Genomic DNA, 19,168 nt, shown 5'->3' with positions numbered 1-19,168 from the left:
GATATAAACCTATATTAAAGTATGGATCAATCAACTTGTTATCTATCAAATACTCTGTTTCCCAGTCTGTCGGACTTAACCAAAATCAATCATTCTTTCGATATGAACAAACTAAGCTATGTGGATGGGTGCATTAGCATTAGTTGCCATCAATGCCAACATTGGATCATCTATGCAATGTCTCTTGCCAACAATCTTTGAGCATCTTGGGATTTATCACATCCCCTATCTATTTGATTATTTTATCATTCTATCTATCTATCTATCTATCTATTTATCTATCTAGCTGTCTGTGGAGGTGAATACACCAAAGCAGGGGTTTGACTAAGGCAAGTGTTAAAATTGTGAAATACAACCTCATAGAACCCAGTGAACGCCTGTATGATTGCTTTGAAAAACCAAAGAAAGAATATGCAATAATAATAATCATACTGGTAGGGAACACAAAGGAATCAATCCTTATAAAAGGAGATCAAAACCTAAAAACATAAACCCTAAGAGGCAGTTAATTAATAATGAATTAATTATTAATATTCCTAAGTTTAGCTTCCTAAATTTAGCTTAAGTGAAATAGAGAAAAGGTGACTTAATTATTAAATCAAAATGATATAATTAATTAAGTAAACTAATACCTTTTACTCTGACACCTCCCCCTTAAGATGAAGTTAGGGAGAAGCTAAAAAAACTAAGGACTAGATGCTAGAAAGATAAAATAAGTCCCAACAACAAGGCCTGATGACGTACCCAAGTACAATGAAATCTCTGTAGAGTGGAGAAAAGGAGAAAACCCCATGGGAACAAAACTCCTCTTCAAGAAGAGATAAAAGCTCAAGTGAAAGACTAAGAATCCTCCAAACAAGAATGTTCCAGAAGATAGGAACAAAAAAGAGCATGAAAAATCATTGAAGCATGAAGAAGTTGCAAACTCTGTCGTAGATTGACTGCTATGATACTGAAATAAGAACCTCCTCTAAAACAAAAGATGACTAGGATCAAGAAGACATGAATCTGCATGAGTGCCTTCAATGACACTAGTCAAATCCGAATCAAATGGAAAACACATGCAAAACATCTGGAATCCAAAGATACAAATGGAACAAGTACCAATAGTCTGAAGAATTGATCAAATTAAAAATGGAAGGTTGCCTCCAAAAATAGGAATGCAAGAGTTGTCATATGGTAAGTATTCCATCTCATCGAAATGCATGGGTAACCAGCCACTGCATCCGCCTAGTACATAGGAACAAATACTGAATACATAGCTCACTCCAATGTGAAACCAATGAAGCATTAGCACCAACAATAGAAACCCCCCCATAATGCTTACAGAGGAGAGGTATGACAGGTACACTAAATATGAAAGCCATAATGTAGTGCATGAAGAAGAACCAAGAACATCTGACTGTGCAGACATGAGAGTACAAGAAAATACAAAGGGTGTGCAAACCAAGGCACACATGCATGAGAAAGGTATGGAGAGAAAAAAAGGAAAACATTAAACCCCATGCCACTTTATATCATAGTGTGAGTATAATAAGACACAAAAATGATGTGAAAGATCCCATAATACATGTGCAATACAAGGCACTTTATCTCAGTGCATTTACAAAATCATAAGTGCTTACAATGAAAGCTCAAAATGTCAAAAAAAAACATAAGACTGGATATACATGAAGAACAACAAAAACGATTCATCCCATGGAAACAAGAAGTTTCCATGATGTCATATGTCCAAGTAATTCACCAGAGTGTGAAAACACAAAAAATTGAATAAAACGTACCTGGAGTAAAATCTAGAAAAAGTGCATGGATAGTTGTGGAGAGCTTTGAAACACCATCCCAACGCTACTAGAATTGCAAAAAATGGAGAAACTTGCGAAAAATTATAAGCTTGGGACTCAAAACAACACCTTTTACTTCAAATGGTTGTATAATGTACGGACATAAAAATCAGGTGATGAAACCCACATATCTGGAAAGTAGACAAAACCATCTTTCCAATGATATCTCATTTGCCAAAAAACGATATCGTATGCCCAAGTTATGGCCAAAAGAAAAATAACCCTCTTTTAGGGCACAAAGAGGGTCTAAATGGGGCCATGATGCAGTTCATACTGCTGACGTCGGCGAAATATTATGAGAATATTCCTTCACCTTGCTGAAAAAAAATTGCATGGGTTGAAAAAGTTGCCGGAAAAAAATTAGGTTGTCAGAAAAAGAACCGTCGATCGGAAGGGTCGGCGATGACTGACAAAGGCAGCGCCGATTGAAAAGGAAATGACGGTGGCAGGGGCAAGGACCACAACCTACTATAGAACATATAGACCTGCAGAGGCCGTACGGACCTGCAGAGGTCGCCCCTCCCCTTTTGTGTTAAAAAAAACATTTTAAAAATAGTTTGCCAATTTGTTTTTTTTTATGATAAGATTTTTCAAGTGAATATTTCTGTGAAAAAACAAAACCACAATTTTTTTTAAAAATACCAATTTTTTTCGAAGTGCGTGAAGACGGTATGACCATATAGGCAAAAAAGGAATTGTCTTAGAGGTCAATGATGCCCAAAGTAGTCGAATTATATGTCAAAATTCATGGAATTGGCCTCCTGAATCCAACTGATGAGGTCCTTTTGGGCCTATATTACTCCAAAAAATAGGTGCTCCGTAGATGAGAAAAAACTGAATCTTCAAACCCTCATAGATCTAGCCTCGTGAATAAAAAATTGACAAACAAAAGGTCAATCTTGACTATTTCACACGTGCCAAATTCAATGGTGAGGTCCTAATCAACCCAAATTGTACAGAAGATCTGCTATAGGTAGAATCTCCCAATCTGAAGAACGTAAAAGCCTCAGGTCTGAAGCTCTGATACCATGTTAAAGTTGAGAAATATAACCTCACAGTGTTGAGTGAATACCTGTATGCAAATAACATGTCACAACAATGGAAGATTCACACAAAACACAAAGATTGCTTTGAAAACCAGAGAAAGAATATGCAATAATAATAATCAGATTGGTATGGAATACAAAGGGATCAATCCTCATAAAAGGAGATCAAAACCTAAAAACATAAACCCTAAAAGGCAATTAATAATTAATAATGAATTAATTATTAATATTTCTAAGTTTAGCTTCCTAAATTTAGCTTAAGTGAAATAGAGAAAAGGTTACTTAATTATTAAATCAATATGCTTTAATCAATTAAGTAAAGTAATAACTTTTACTCTAACAAGCCCCTATATAGCCCCAACAATTTTCCTCTTTTTTATGTGTGTAGGTTTCTTAAAGGAATTCAACCGCACGAGGGTTTGTTTTTAATTAATTTATATCATTTCTATTTGTATTTATCATCTAGTATTTGCTGCTATGTTTCTAACTCCTAGATTTTGTAGGTTAATCAAAACAGAAAGCTGGGTTTTCATGTTTCCGAGTCTTTTCTATTTGTGGTCCATACGAGACTACAACACATTGCACAAATGTTTGTGTGCCATACTGGTGTCCTTGACTTAGACTGAATATTCCCTGTGTCTTCTCTTTCAATTTCTATAATTAGATATCTTCATCAGTTTCAGTAGTTGGAGATATCTAAATGTATGTTGTGAAATTGGCTCTCAAGGGAACATAGTTCTTCCCTTTGCAAGGTCAATTTTGCACTATTACATTTACATATTATATTTATTAATTTACAACTAAATTAACTTTTAATATTATAATATAATTGTTGTCAAACCAGATTTCACCCTTGAGAAATATTTAGGATCACTCTCTCACTAGTTGGCAAGCTTGGAAACACTTCAAGTTTGTGGGTTACCTAAGGCTCAAATGGATCTCCAAAGAGGGTCAGTTCCTTATTTATATAAACTAAAACTAACTTATACTATTGATATTGCTAAGAAAAAGAGTAGAAGGATCACTTAAAATAAAATTGTTTCCTAAATTGATGACGCGAAAAATTAAAAATAAGAGCTACACTACTATTTTTACACACAATTTGCTTCAATAAGCAAGTGGTTTCATGCTTAGGTGACCTAATTTTTGTATGGAGGTGTTTGTGATTGAGACCTAATTTGAATATTTTATATATATATAATCATAAAAATTACATCAATCATTCATAACAACACAAATTAAAGCATCTTGAGGAGGCAAGCCATTTATTTTATTGACAAAAAGGTATTTACAGTGTGTACAAGATTTGAAAATTGAATTATTTCTTCAAAAAAAAGTTATAAAATACCTTGTTTTTGAATCCTGGATGAGTTACAATGTTGGTTTTCTTTTTTTAAGATTTCAAAAAGAACTAGACCAAACATAGAAAAAAAGAACCCGCCAACTCTATCCTAGGAATCCCTTTTGTGCTAGAACGACTTGCTATCAACAACAACAAAGTTTGAGGTATAAATGACATGTGTTTGTATTGGTTGGCTAAGTCAAACCTCTTAGCTGAAATGTCCTTGATTCTACTCCTTGGAATGTTGATGTTAGAAGAAGCAATATTTGTTGGTTGAATATGCTCCCCAAAGTAGCTCTTAATGTGCCAAATTTTGCTTCATTTGACCTATATCCCTTCAACTTGTTACATAAATCACCAGATTGCCCTATATGATCTCAAATGTACAATAATACACTATCTCTACTAAAATACTACAACCTTAATCTCCAATCTTATAGTACATGTGACAAAAGTTTGAAATGGTTGATGGTATGATGAAAGAATAAGTATCCGGTAGATTACTGAGAGGGGGCAGGGGGTGAATCGGTAACTAGAAAAACTGAAAAAAAAATTCCCAAACTCAAACATGCAAAGTAATCTTATCAATGAAATACCACTGTCAAGATCAATACTCATAAGAATACCGGTTGACTGTTACAACAACTTAACAGTAAACATTATTTAACTTGTAATCATCCAAATGCTTTATCATATGTCAATACTTCACTTCACAATGCATCCAGTTACCATGTCATATAAAAAATAGTTAATCAAATCACAATAATATAATAACACAAAAACATTCACCACATGACACAAGTATTTATACGTGGAAAACCCAAATAGGTAAAAACCACGGTGAGATGAGACTCACAAGATAATATATGAACTCTTCTTAAGTTTGCCCTATTAGAAGCCAAGCCTGTTAAAGCTTTTACAAAAGTCTTGTTAAGAACGGATCTTGTTAGGAATCACCCGGTTAAGGGATTGACTACAAATGCCTTATTAGAAGCAAATACCCTGTAAGGAGTAACCTCAGTAGAGGATTTGAAAATCCAATCTATTGGACCACCTTGTTAGAGGATTTAATTAGTAACCAAGCTTGTTAGAGCTTACCCGGTGTTAGTGAAAAGATTTGTCCTTTCTTAAAATGATCAATTTTAAACTCTGTCGCCTTCTTTTAAAGACAAGTGTTCCACTAAACAGTTGGGTAAGTGTTGTATAAACCACTTCCCTCTAAATTTTCCATAGGTACAACTCTCTATTTCAGTTATTCAAGGGATAATCTAATTAATTTTATTTGAGCAGTAGCTTTTAACCTGAAAGCATGTAAGGTTGCCTACTTCATTCTTGGATGAGAGGCCAATATTTCACATGTATTTCTGAGAAAAAAAATCTTTCCAATCTTTTCAATACAAGAGATGAAAGTAAATGAATCAAAGTTCAGAACACCATTTCCACAATTCCAATAAGAAACGAATAGATAAGAGAAACCAAATCTGTTCTCAAACACGAATCTTTTCTATAAAAAAAAAAAAACACTCAAAGGAAGGAGTACCAGAAAAAATAATAATTTTCTGCAATAGAAAGGTCATTACTGTTATTTGATTAGATAAGCATATGCAAAGATATGTGTCTACACAGATTCAAAACCCAAAGATTTTCCTTCTCCCCAAAACAGTATGATCGTTGTATGTATATATATTCTTATGCGACAAAGGCATGATAATACATCTATAAATCTTTTTCCATTCTAGATTTAAAAGTCTGATTCTTCCTTCTACAAAACAAAAAATTCACAAAATAGAGGGAAAACAAAAAAAACTAACTAAAATTTCTCACCAAATCTAACCCCTATTCTATCTATCTTTCCTTAATTTATAGTCTTTAGAATAGGGGAGGTCTCCCTGAAAACTCGACCTCCCCCAAAACAGTTATGAAACCAACGAGATGTATTTTTGGGATAGATGTCTCGAAGTCTTTGCATAAACATGAGAAATTACAAAAATAAAGGAAACCGGGCCTGAATCAGTGCATTATGTCGCTCTCCCATCATCATCATCCTCTCCTCTTTCGCATGCATCGTGGGCGGTTGCGAGTTCCTGAATAATAGATTGGTTCGGAACCTTCATCGCATTGAGCTTTGCCTTCGCCACCTCCTTATTCCACCGGTGCTTCACCATCTATTCGGCATGTTTCAGCAACTGATCATTTCCAATGAAGGTCATGGGCTCAATCCTAGCCACCCTTGTTATATCTTCCAAAGTGAAATTACCCTTGGCTTTGATTTTCTCCATGTTTATTCGGAAAGCCCTGATTGCATCTTGTGTGTTCAACCCACAAATTCCCAATTGCCAATCATGGTCAAGGTTAACCACCTTGCTATCATTAACTATGCTGCACTAGAGATCTTGGAGCTCATAAACAGAGGTCTTAGTGTCGGAGATCACAGACTTGAAGGTAAGCACCCGCCACATTATGGTTTTCTTCAGCACAAAGAGTTGACATTCATCTGCTACCAGTTTGATTGAGTGTTCCGTCAGAAACTTGGTAACTCTATATTCTTCTATTTTGGCAAACAAAGGCAAGATATTCTACCACTTGTGTTCCTCTTTCTCCCACGTCACAAGTTGATTTTGAACTTCGGCGATAAGACTCTGTATCTCGTCACATAACTTCTGGGAGTCAGTGATATACTTCTCCCTGTCCTTGATTATTCCCTCAATCCATTTCTCCACGGCTTCTGCAATACTCTTGGCCCGTTGAACTTGACTCATTAACTTTTTATTTTTGGGTGAAGTTAGGTCGAAGTTCTCTATAGCATGAGATATTGGGAGTGCCCCAAAGCAACCAATACTAACGATGAACTGGGCAAGAACATTTATGTGTCGCTTTAGCTCTCTCTTTTCCTACCTATCTTTCTCCGATCTGGTGAGCATTTTCTTTGCCAATACCTGGAAGAAATGATTGTTTGAGTCTCGACTCATATTTCCCAGTTCCACCTTCATGATCTCAAAATCATCAAGGCTAGCTTCCTTGTTTTCATCCTTGGGTTTGTATGAGGCGATTTTAGCGACCCATTTTCCAATTCCTTCATCATTGTCCAGGCGGGCGGCGGTTTTGAACCTTTTCGGCTTGGGGCTCTTCTCTATGTACTTAACGACCATTTCTTGAATTGGAATAGTCACGGGAAGAAAATTCCACTTTCTATTCACCAAAGTGGTCAACCACTTAGGAGTTGCACTAGAACTGGTTGTTCCTTCGATCGCTTTGGAAGGTGGTGTCATATCCATGGTCACCATATGAAAATCCAGGGCATTAGCAACATCGCTATCCAAGTCTTCAACTTCAAATATTTGGGCACCAAGAATCATATCTTTCACCCCTGTATCCTTTGCTTGATCCATCTTTATTTGAGCGGCACTTCAGGACTGGGTATGTCGAGGAGTACAGAAATCCAAAGCTGAATTAGACCAATGTCTAAGCTGGGGCGGCTTGTTATCTTTACCTGCATGAACATGCATAGAAGCATTGCTAGAAAGATGGTTTGGTGAACGTAGAGGGACCTCATTACTTCTCGCAGAATTAGACTTAATGCCTAATTTCACTACTTTCTTCCTGGCAACCCACGCTGTGGTCCTTTCCAAAAATCCTTTGGTCCTTAACTGTATATCATCTTTCTCTTCCTCATCCCAGTCAATTGGAGGCATTTCAATTTCTGCACGGGCTAAGTATCCTGGTTCGAATAGCTCTAGATACTCCTCTTTGAGCCCCTTAGTGTCCAACTTTACCTGTAATGAAACAACTTGTTCTAACACCATCCTCATATTTCCCTTTTTGAAAACCTTGAGCTCATCACTACAGTCTTCCCAGAAGTCTTCTAATTGTGGCATTGGGAGGTATGGCATTAGACCAAGACTTCAGGAAAAACCCTTATTATCAAAACCTTTCCTTTAAGGATACAAGGAAAAATTTAAATTCCTGAGATTTGCTCCAATACTCAAAGCATCAGACATCGAACTGCAGGACAACACGCCCAATTGGATGGGAAATGACCCTCCCATTTATCCCTGGATTGTGCCTTTTTGATTACAGAAGTCAACTACCTACATATCTCCGCCAAAACAAAGCAATCTGAACAAAAATGAGGGAGCTTGAAAGGCTCCTCTTCAAAACCACCTATCCTTATGTAACAGAAGTATGGAAACTGGATATAGAAACTACCAAACCTCTTTATCAATGTCTGCACATCCTCGAAGATTCTTTTCGCTTTCATATTCTTCAATTCATGGCACAAATCACCTAGAAAAGCATTGTGCACCCTTCTGAAATCCTGCAAGGCCTTATCCTTTTGCAGCATGAGATAGAACTCATACATGGGAACATCCTCCTCATTGAGTTGTTTTGGTATTCCAACTAACTCCTTAACACATACCAAACAATACAAGAGATACGAAGACTTAAAGAAGTTTTGTTTGAACTGTTTAGCCATACTCAGTTGTTCTCTCATTGAATCAGCAATCAATTTAGCCCAATCAAGATACTGCTTCCCTTCCAAAACCAGCTGCACGTAGCAATAAATCCAGTCATCAAAGCTGTAAGCTTCAGTAGACCCTCTAGCCTAGTGCAACAAAAGCATAACATCATGAATGTGAGGCAACATGTGATTCTTATTAGGATTCTTGGGTAACCTGGAACCACCTCTTTGAGGAACCTTCAACCAAAATTTTGCTACATTGTTATAGTGTCCAGTTTTGTCCATGTTGAACTTGGTGATTTACTGAGAAGGGGAAAAGTTGGAGAATTGGTAATCAGGTATCTTGAAGATGGAGGAAATTACTTCACGATTTATGGCAAGAAGGGTTTCCCCATTGTCTCTCCTAATGGTCTCAGAGACTAGGTTGTATCTAGCGATACATTCCCGAATCAATTCTGGGCAAGGAGTGGCTAGGGGAAAAGCTGCCACTTCTATGAGACTGCTACTCAAAATCTCCACACCAAAATATTTGTCAATTCCCTTGAACACCCTCTCTTTTAAAACCTCAAGATCTTCCCCTTTAAGGTTGGTATTGCTAACTATGGGTTCAGTACATGCGAGGCTAAAAACATTCCCAAACAAATGCAGTGTGGACTTCATAATTCAAAGCAATAAGCCTTAATTGGTTGTAGCAAACCTTTCTATGAGAGAGAAAATGCAAGTAAAAACTACTGTAGAGAACAAGAAAAGGACTCACCTTCACAGTTGAACAACCAAACGATGACTAGTAGCAAACAAGACTCCTATCCAGGAAAAACAAAACCACAACAGTGAGGAACAAATGCAGAGCACTAATAATCCTTCATACCTTATAGTGAGGGCAATGATATAGAACCATTAAATGAAATACTTATAATTGTCAATCTGAGTGTGTTAAGTTTATGGATTGGACATCGCATGCATGCATTGAATGCATGGCGGCATTTTTGAAGTAACCGCCAGTTCCTGAAATGATTACTTACTTCGAAAAGCCAATGATTGACGTCACTTAAGACATGGTTCACCTTCCTCATATTTGGCAATAAATGCAACATCAAATCATTTAACCCGCGGGACCCACCAACTTCGTACACATATGAATATCCTAAATAGACTTCATTAGCGTTCAAGTAGTTCAAGATGTATGCCGCGCTCAAGGAAAATCTTTGCTAAGAAAATTAATTATGCCAAGCTGCTGACCATTTGTGTTATATTGAACATGTTGAGCACATTTGAACCTCTTGAACTTGGTTCAATGAGTTCAATGCCCAAAGAGAAATGAAGTAACACATTACCGAACAAGAAACTTTTAAAGAGCCGCTGCAAGGCACTTAAAGAAAATGTTAGTATGAAAACCTCCCTGAACACCTAGGAACCTATGGAACCTAAATGAACCTATTGAACCTAGTTCAAGATGGTTCAATGTGTTCACAGAGTTCAACCAATTACTAAAACTTGACCTTTTTGATTGAAAGACGATTTACAAATGTACTAAGGGCTTGAACCAAGGTGTTACAAGAAAGACAAGGACTCTGAATGGAATTTTTTAATATTAGGATGACTCACTCTTGTCATGAGGAATGAATAATGTAGTAACATCGGCTCTGACTAGGGATTGTATTTTATGAAGGGAAATTCAAAGAACTCATAATCTCTGGTTTTGCATGATGAAAAATAAATAGGGGAAAGGAAAAGGAGACCCACAACTAACAAACACCTAAGCTACTATATACAGAAACTCTCCACCATAGGACTTACAATTTGTAGAGTTTGAGATCTTGCCCATTGTAGGTATAGGGCATAACCATTCCATCAGTGTAGCTGAGTCTAAAAGCATTTTGTCCCACCACTTCGCAGATCTTGAAAGGGCCTTTCTATAATGAATCAAACTTGTCGTGAGAATCCTTTGGCTCTTTCCTTTTATCCCATAACAACACTTCATCTCCTTTTAGGAAACCTCTTGGCTGAGCCCTCATGTCAAAATCCTCTTCACTCTACTCTGATGCTCCATGATTCTATCCACCAGCACCTCCCTCTCTTCTTCCAACTTCATCAGGTACATAACTCTTTTCTCCAAAGCATTCTGAAAGAAAGAATCTTCCACTACTGTCTACAGCTTGGCTGCTGATAATTCCAGAGGTAAAGAAAGTTTTGCACTGACCCCATACAGAAGCTCGAAAGGTGCCATTCTAATGGCCCTCTTGGGCGTGGTTCTATTTACCCACAAAGATTCATATACCTTCTTATGCCAATTTCGAGCATTTTCATCAACCAACTTTTTCATGATGGCTATCAGGTTCTTGTTGTTGGACTCTGCCAATCCATTACCCTATGGAAAGTAATTAGAGGAATGCAAGAGAGTAATCTGATGCTCATAGAAAAACATAGTTAACTCCTCAAAAGAGAAATATGATGCGTTATCTGCAACAATCTTTTGGGGAACCCCAAAATGAACTAGGATGTAATCTTTGAGAAAACTACACACAACCTCTGAGTTTGCCTTTTTAGTGGGAATGGCTTCCACCCACTTGGTAAAGTAGTTAGTTGTTGTCAAAATGTACATATGACCAGCACTAGAATGAGGGTTTATCAACCCTATGAAATCAATGCCCCACTGTTTGAAAGGTTCATCTACTACCATAGGCCTTAAAGGCAGGGCCGCTAAATGTGGCTTCCTAGAAAAGAGTTGGCATTTCTCACACTCCTTAACATAAATATATGCATCCCTAAACATGCCTGGCCAATAAAAACAATTCCTTAAAATTTTGAAAGCAGTGACGGACGATGAGAAGTGCCCCCCATAGGCTTCACCATGGTAAATCTCCAAAAGTTTTTGATGTTGAGGTTTATCTACACACCTTAAGTATGTTCCATCCAAACCTTTCTTGTACAAAACATCCCACCAAATTACATACTTAGCAGCCTTTAATTTAAGATTCCTTTGTTCTTTTGCTGACAAATGACTTGGGCAGCTGCCATAAGCCAAATAATAGGCCACATCAGAGAACCAAGTATCCTGCAATCCAACAAAAAGAGTTAATGGTAATTCTGCTTTTGTTTCCATCTCATTTTCTGCTATTAACCTGCATAAGCCTTATCCTTTGACTGTCTTCATACGGCGAATATCTAAATCATATTCTTGAATTTTTGTTACCCAAGTTGCTCTTTTATTTAGTCCAACCTCTTGCTGAGTCAAAATGCTTTTCACTGCAGAGTCTGAAACAAAAACCAAGGAGTGAGAATGCAAAATGTAATATCAAAATTGTTTCACAGCCTTGACTACAACAAAGGCATGTTTCTCCAAGAGTGAATACTTAAGCTCATGCTTCTTGAACGGAACACTCATGAACGCTATAGGTGCTTCAGACCCAGATTCATCAATTTGCAACAGTATTTCAGACATCGTATGATATGAGGCATAGCAATATATAATGAAATTATTTTTGAAATCTGGGTTAATGAGAGTTGGTACATTCACAATCGAAACCTTGATTATTTCAAAAGCTTCTTTGGCCTCTTCAGTCCATTTGAAAGGATGTTGTTCACTCAACAAGCTGATGATGTGTTTTGTAGTTTCTGCAAACTTCGGAATGAATCTCCTTAAGAAATTCACTTGACCAAAGAAAGACCTTACTCCAGTCTAGTTTGAAGGTAAACTGAGATGTTGAATTGCATTAAATCTCTCAGGATCAATCTTGACTCCTTCCTTTGAAATAATATGTCCTAGCAATTTGCCCTCTGTGACACAGAAAATTGATTTCTTTGGGTTCAGGGAGATTTCATGCTCTCGACAACATCGCAAAACTACCCTCAGATCCTCGAGATGGTTCTTCCTCTCTTTAGAAAATACTGTCAGGTCATCCAGGTAAACAACAATATTTCTATCTCGAAAATCCTTAAAAGAGGAATCCATAGTTCTTTGAAAGGTGGCTCTGACATTTATTAAACTGAAAGGCATATAGTTATATGCGAATGTTCCCCATAGAGTGATGAATGTTGTTTTGTGTTGTTCATGCTTTGCAACAATAATTTGATTATAACCAGAAAAACCGTCTAACATCGACATCATCTCTGACCCAGATACCGTCTGCAGGATATGATCCATATTGGGTAAAGCGCAGTTGTCCTTAAGACTTGCTTGATTCAAATTACAGAAATCCACACAAATACGAATCTCCCCATTCTTCTTCTTTACAGGCACAATGTTGGCTACCCAGGTAGAGTGATGAATTAGATATATGATTTTGGCCTTAAGCATTTTATCAACCTCTTTAAAAATTGCATCCGCCATTATGGGGTTGAAATTTCTCAATTTTTGTCTGAAGGGAGAGACGCTTGGCTTCAACGGAATCTAATGCTGAAAGTGCCCATCTCTAAACTCCTTTAAATCATCATAGGACCAAGCAAATACATCAATGTATTGTTTCAGTAGTGTGCCAAGTATTCATTTTTCGTCTGGAGAACAACACTTGCCAATTGTTACTTCTTTTGGGTTGGACTCATCACCCAGATTCATTTTCTTGGAACTTCCTTTCCCGTCATCCTTGGGGACTTTCTTGCCTATGAACGCATCATCTTTGGTGAAAAACCTCTCTAGAGTCACTAGCCCTTTTGAAATTTTGTTGCCTTTGAGCTGAATAAAACTATTTGTGGGATCAACATCCAGGTCTGGACTAAACTCCTTGCAGTTATTTTCAGAACCTTCAAAATATGATTGGGAGAATGACTGAACAAATTCTAGAAAATCTTTGATCTGAGCATCTGCATCAAATACTTGCCAATGATTTACATTATCAGGGACACTAGGCCTATAAATCATTTCAATCCTATATGAATTATCTTTAAAATCTGGATGTGGCAACAAAAGTGAAGCCAAAATGACCAGTGAATCTGCCCTACTATTTTGATCCCTCGGTATGACTTCAATCGAGAAAGCATCAAAGAATTCCAACTCATCCCAAACCCTATTTCTATAATGTCTCAATCAGTCATTCTTAACTGTATAGACATTTCTCACCTATCTAACAATCAACTCTGCATCTCCTTTAACTTTGAGCAATTTGATACCTTTACATTTGGCCTCATTTAATCCTAATAATAATGCCTCATACTCTGCAGTATTATTAGTATTCTTAAAATCCAACTTGACAGAAAAAGGGAAAATATTACCATTGGGTGACAGCAAAACTACCCCTGCTCCAGAGCTAGAGTTGGTGCAACTTCCATCAAATTCCATCTACCAAAATGCACCAAGTTCATCAACTACTTCTTCAGGTTCCCTTTCACCAGGTGCACGGATGAGATAGTTTCCAAACTCGCATTCTTGAAACAAAATCTGGGCTTTAGGGTTATCCGAAGGAAAAATAGTGTACTTATTTTTTGACTCAGGTTCAAGCTTGATTTTCTGTTTTCCAAGAGGAATAATAGCTTTAGACCAGTCCATCTTGATTTCTCCTCCAAGGTCCTTACAAAAAGTTCTGGTCAAGAGCATCCTGTAACTTGCGGGAATGTCAACAACCAGGATAGTCAATTTTACTCTTTTATCAGGGCATGCTGCTAGCACTGCTTGGACTTCTTTTACCTGTCGAATAAGAGGAACCTGTTTCCCATCCATCGAAATGCATCTCCCAACTATTTTTGTGAGAGTTAAACCTAAAGACCTAGCAATAGGTGAAGGCATTATGTTTTCTGATGCCCCTAATTCTATTATGCAATTGCTAAGCTTTTGACCATTCAGGAGAAGGGATATGTAGAAAGGTTCAGGTTTTAGAACCTCAACCTCAAGCCCGTTTTTAGCATCATGAAAAGCATAGGGATTAGCCAAGTTAGCTAATGGGCACGGAACAAATGAAGATTCTTCAGCAGCAATCAAATCACTATTCTCCACACATCCATGCACCAAGGACTCTGAAGAAGAGTCTCCTTTAACATATTTGACTAGCTTATCTAGTTCTTTTGGGTTTAGTTTCAAATACTCAGTAGTGGAAAGTTGAATAGCAGAAGCTTTACAAAATTCAATGATGTCAAAGGAGGAGGAAGAGGAAGAGCTATTGTTATCTTCATGATTCCTTTGCAAAATCCTAACCTCAAGAGTCTTTGAATGAGAGGAAAAGCTATTATTTGGGAGATCTTTACCTTTGAAATTACCTCCAGAAGGGTTCACAAAAGGAGAAGACTGGCAAGTTTGTTGATTCCTTGTTAGGATCACACATGTAGGACCTTCAAGGGTCGCCAAAATATTACTACCTCTTTTTGAATCTGACTCATATTCAAGGTAGAATGATCTAGAGTTGCCAGGTACCTCTTGAATTTTCTCTACTTCAGTGAACTCACCCAATTCATCCTTTGTGTTTTGCATTTGAACATGTCTTATCATATCGGGACAAGAACCCCCATCATGATCTATGGTAAGATGGAATGAACACATGACACCCTTGTCAGGAGGTGCCCCTATTTGTAATCTTTGTGGAGCAGCAGGTAATTGCAACGGTCATCCATAGTTATACTGATTTGGAGTTTTTCTGCTTATATCCTGATAAGGCTACAGATAGGAATTTCTAGGCTTTGGTATCTACCTCTTCAAAGCAATCATATCATTGACAAGCCATTGAACAACTGGGTCAGTGGAAGAGGTAGATGCTTGAGGTTGACCCTAAGGAGTTTGTACATCTTTCCTCCATTTCCCAGCTGTTATTAGATCATCTTCAAGTTGTATAGCTTCATTTTGTGCAACCTCAAGATCAGTCGGCCTATTTCTTCTAAGGTGAAAACCTACATTAGGAGGCATGGAATTTATGAAGAAACATTGTTGATTATCAACGGTTGGCCTTTTGGCTTGAAGAATTTTATGGATAATCTTATTATACCTAGCTACATAATCCCTCATTGGCTCATGAATTTCTTTTTTCATTTGTGTGAGCTGAGCCAGTAACGAATGTTCATCATTAGCACTTTTGAACCTTTTCTCAAAAGTGGTTTTCATTGTTTTCCAGTCAGTTATGGATCCTGCTTGTAGATGACTGAACCAATCTGCTGCCCCTTAGTAAGAGTTTGAGCAAAAAGCCTAATGGCCACATCTTCATATTGGACTGCCAGAATCATAGTGGCTACATTAAAAGAACGCAAGTGCTCTTCAACTAAGACTTTTCCATCTCCATTATATTTAGGTAGGACATCCCTCGCTCCTTTTGGGAGCGGATTATGAGCTACAAGAGCAAGAGGTCCAATAGCGGCACCCCATGGTTGGATCATAATGAACACAAGATAAATGGTTACTAGAGGAGGAGCTTGAACCCCAGTAAGTTTTTGTTCTTGCCAAGGGTTTGAAAAAGAGGGTATAGAAGTAATTCTAAGAGGAGAGGAAGGCCTACTTTTAGCGTTTCTTTTGGGAGTAAAGTTTGTGGCAAACGACAACCCTTGCAATTCTTCAAAACAATTATCAATTATTCCCTCCCTCCTCTGTGATCTGGTATAAGGAAGAGAATCTAGTGTTCTTACCCCTAGGGTTCTCAGGTCCTCAACAACACCTTTAAACCCAACAATATTCCTATACCTTGGGAATCTGTTTTAGGCAAGGCAGGCCTATGAGTATTGTTTGTTATTTTTGAATACAACTCTTTCAAACTCAAAGCATGCTGGTTTATTGAAAGTTCTACTTGTTTTGTCGTTCTCTCCCAAACACAGTCGCCAAAAATCTGTTAGTGAACAAATTTGTCTTTTCTTAAAATGATCAGTTTTAAACTCTGTCGCCTTCTTTTAAAGACAAGTGTTCCACTAAACAGTTGGGTAAGTGTTGTATAAACCACTTCCCTCTGAATTTTCCATAGGTACAGCTCCCTATTTCAATTATTCAAGGGATAATCTAATTAATTTTATTTGAGCAGTAGCTTTTAACCTGAAAGCATGTAAGGCTGCCTACTTCATTCTTGGATGAGAGGCCAATATTTCACACGTATTTATGAGAAAAACAGTCTTTCCAATCTTTTCAATACAAGAGATGAAAGTAACTGAATCAAAGTTCAGAACACCATTTCCACAATTCCAATAAGAAACGAACAAATAAGAGTGAATCTGTTCTCAAACACGAATCTTTTCTATAAAAAAAAAAAAACACTCAAAGGAAGTAGTACTAGAAAAATAATAATTTTCTGCAATAGAAAGGTCATTACTGTTATTTGATTAGATAAGCATATGCAAAGATATGTGTCTACATAGATTCAAAACCCATAGATTTTCCTTCTCCCAAAAATAGTATGATCTTTGTATGTATATATATTCTTATGTGACAAAGGCACGATAATACATCTATAAAACTTTTTCCACTCCAGATTTAAAAGTCTGATTCTTCCTTATACAAAACAGAAAATTCACAAAACAGAGGCAAAACAAAAAAAACTAACTAAAATTTCTCACCAAATCTAACCCCTATTCTATCTATCTTTCCTTAATTTATAGTCTTTAGAACAGGGGAGGTCTCCCTGAAAACTTGACCTCCCCCAACATAGTTATGAAACCAACGAGATGTATTTTTGGGACAGATGTCCAGAAGTCTTTGCATAAACATGAGAAATTACAAAAATAAAGGAAACCGGGCCTAGATCAATGCATTATGTCGCTCTCCCATCATCATCATCCTCTCCACTTTCACAGGCATCGTGGGTGGTTGTGAGTTCCTAAAAAATAGATTGGTTCGGAACCTTCATCGCGTTGAGCTTTGCCTTCGCCGCCTCCTTATTCCACCGGTGCTTCACCATCTTTTCGACATGTTTCGGCAATTTATCATTTCCAATGAAGGTCATGGACTCAATCCTAGCCACCTTTGTTATATCTTCCGGAGTGAAATTACCCTTGGCTTTGATTTTCTCCATGTTTATTCGGAAAGCCTGATTGCATCCTGTGTTTTCAACCCACAAATTCCCAATTTCTTATCATGGTCACGGTTAACCACCTTGTTATCATTAACTATACTGCACTGGAGATCCTGGAGCTCATAAACAGAGGTCTTAGCATCGAAGATCATAGAATTGAAGGTAAGCACCCGCCACATTATGGTTTTCTTCAGCACAAAGAGCTGACATTCATCTGCTACCAGTTTGATTGAGTTTTCCATCAGAAACCTGGTAACTCCATATTTTTCTATTTTGGCGAACAAAGGCAAGATATTCTACCACTTGTGTTCCTCTTTCTCCCATGGAACAAGCTGATTTTGAACTTCGGTGATAAGACTCTGTATCTCGTCACATAACTTTTGGGAGTCAGTGATATACTTCTCCCCGTCCTTGATTATTCCCTCAATCCATTTCTCCATGGCTTCTGGAATACTCTTGGCCCATTGAACTTGACTCATTAACTTTTTATTTTCTGGCGAAGTTGGGTCGAAGTTCTCTGTAGCATGAGATATTGGGAGTGCCCCAAAGCAACCAATACTGTTGATGAACTGGGCAAGAACATTTATGTGTCGCTTTAGCTCTCTCTTTTCCCGCCCATCTTTCTCCGATCTGGTGAGCATTTTCTTTGCTGATACTTGGAAGAAATGATTGTCTGAGTCTCTACTCATATTTCCCAGTTCCACCTTCGTGATCTCAAAATCATCGGGGCTAGCTTCCTTGTTTTCATCCTTGGGTTTGTATGAGGTGATTTTAGCGACCAATTTTCCAGTTCCTTCATCATTGTCCAGGCGGGCAGCAGTTTTGAACCTTTTTGGCTTGGGGATCTTCTCTATGTACTTAATGACCATTTCTTGAATTGGAATAGTCACAGGAAGAAAATTCCACTTTTTGTTCACCAAAGTGGTCAACCAGTTAGGAGTTGCACTAGAACTGGTTGTTACTTCGATCGATTTGGAAGAAGGTGTCATAGCCACGATCACTGTATGAGAATCCAGGGCATTAGCAACATCGCTATCCAAGTCTTCAACTTCAAATATTTGGGCACCAAGAATCATATCTTTCACCCCTGTATCCTTTGCTTGATCCATCTTTCTTTGAGCAGCACTTTGGGGCAGGGTATGCCAAGGAGTACAGAAATCCAAAGCTGAATTAGACCTATGTCTAAGCTGGGGCAGCTTGTTATCTTTACCTGCATGAACAAGCATAGAAGCATTGTTAGAAAGATGCTTTGGTGAACGTAGAGGGACCTCATTACTTCTCGCAGAATTAGACTTAACACCTAATTTCACTGCTTTCTTCCTGGAAACCCATGCTGCGGTCCTTTCCAAAACTCCTTTGGTCCTTAACTGTATATCATCTTTCTCTTCCTCATCCCAGTCAATTGGAGGCATTTCAATTTCTGCACGAGCTAAGTATCCTGGTTTGAATAGCTCTAGAGAGTCATCTTCGAGCCCCTTAGTGTCCAACTTTACTTGTAATGAAACAACTTGTTCTAACACCATCCTCATATTTCCCTTTTTGAAAACCTCAAGCTCATCACTACAGTCTTCCTA

This window comes from Cryptomeria japonica, chromosome 6 (genome assembly GCF_030272615.1).
Source record: "Cryptomeria japonica chromosome 6, Sugi_1.0, whole genome shotgun sequence".
Taxonomy (NCBI): Eukaryota; Viridiplantae; Streptophyta; class Pinopsida; order Cupressales; family Cupressaceae; genus Cryptomeria; species Cryptomeria japonica.
Note: the sequence above shows the minus strand (reverse complement) of the source record.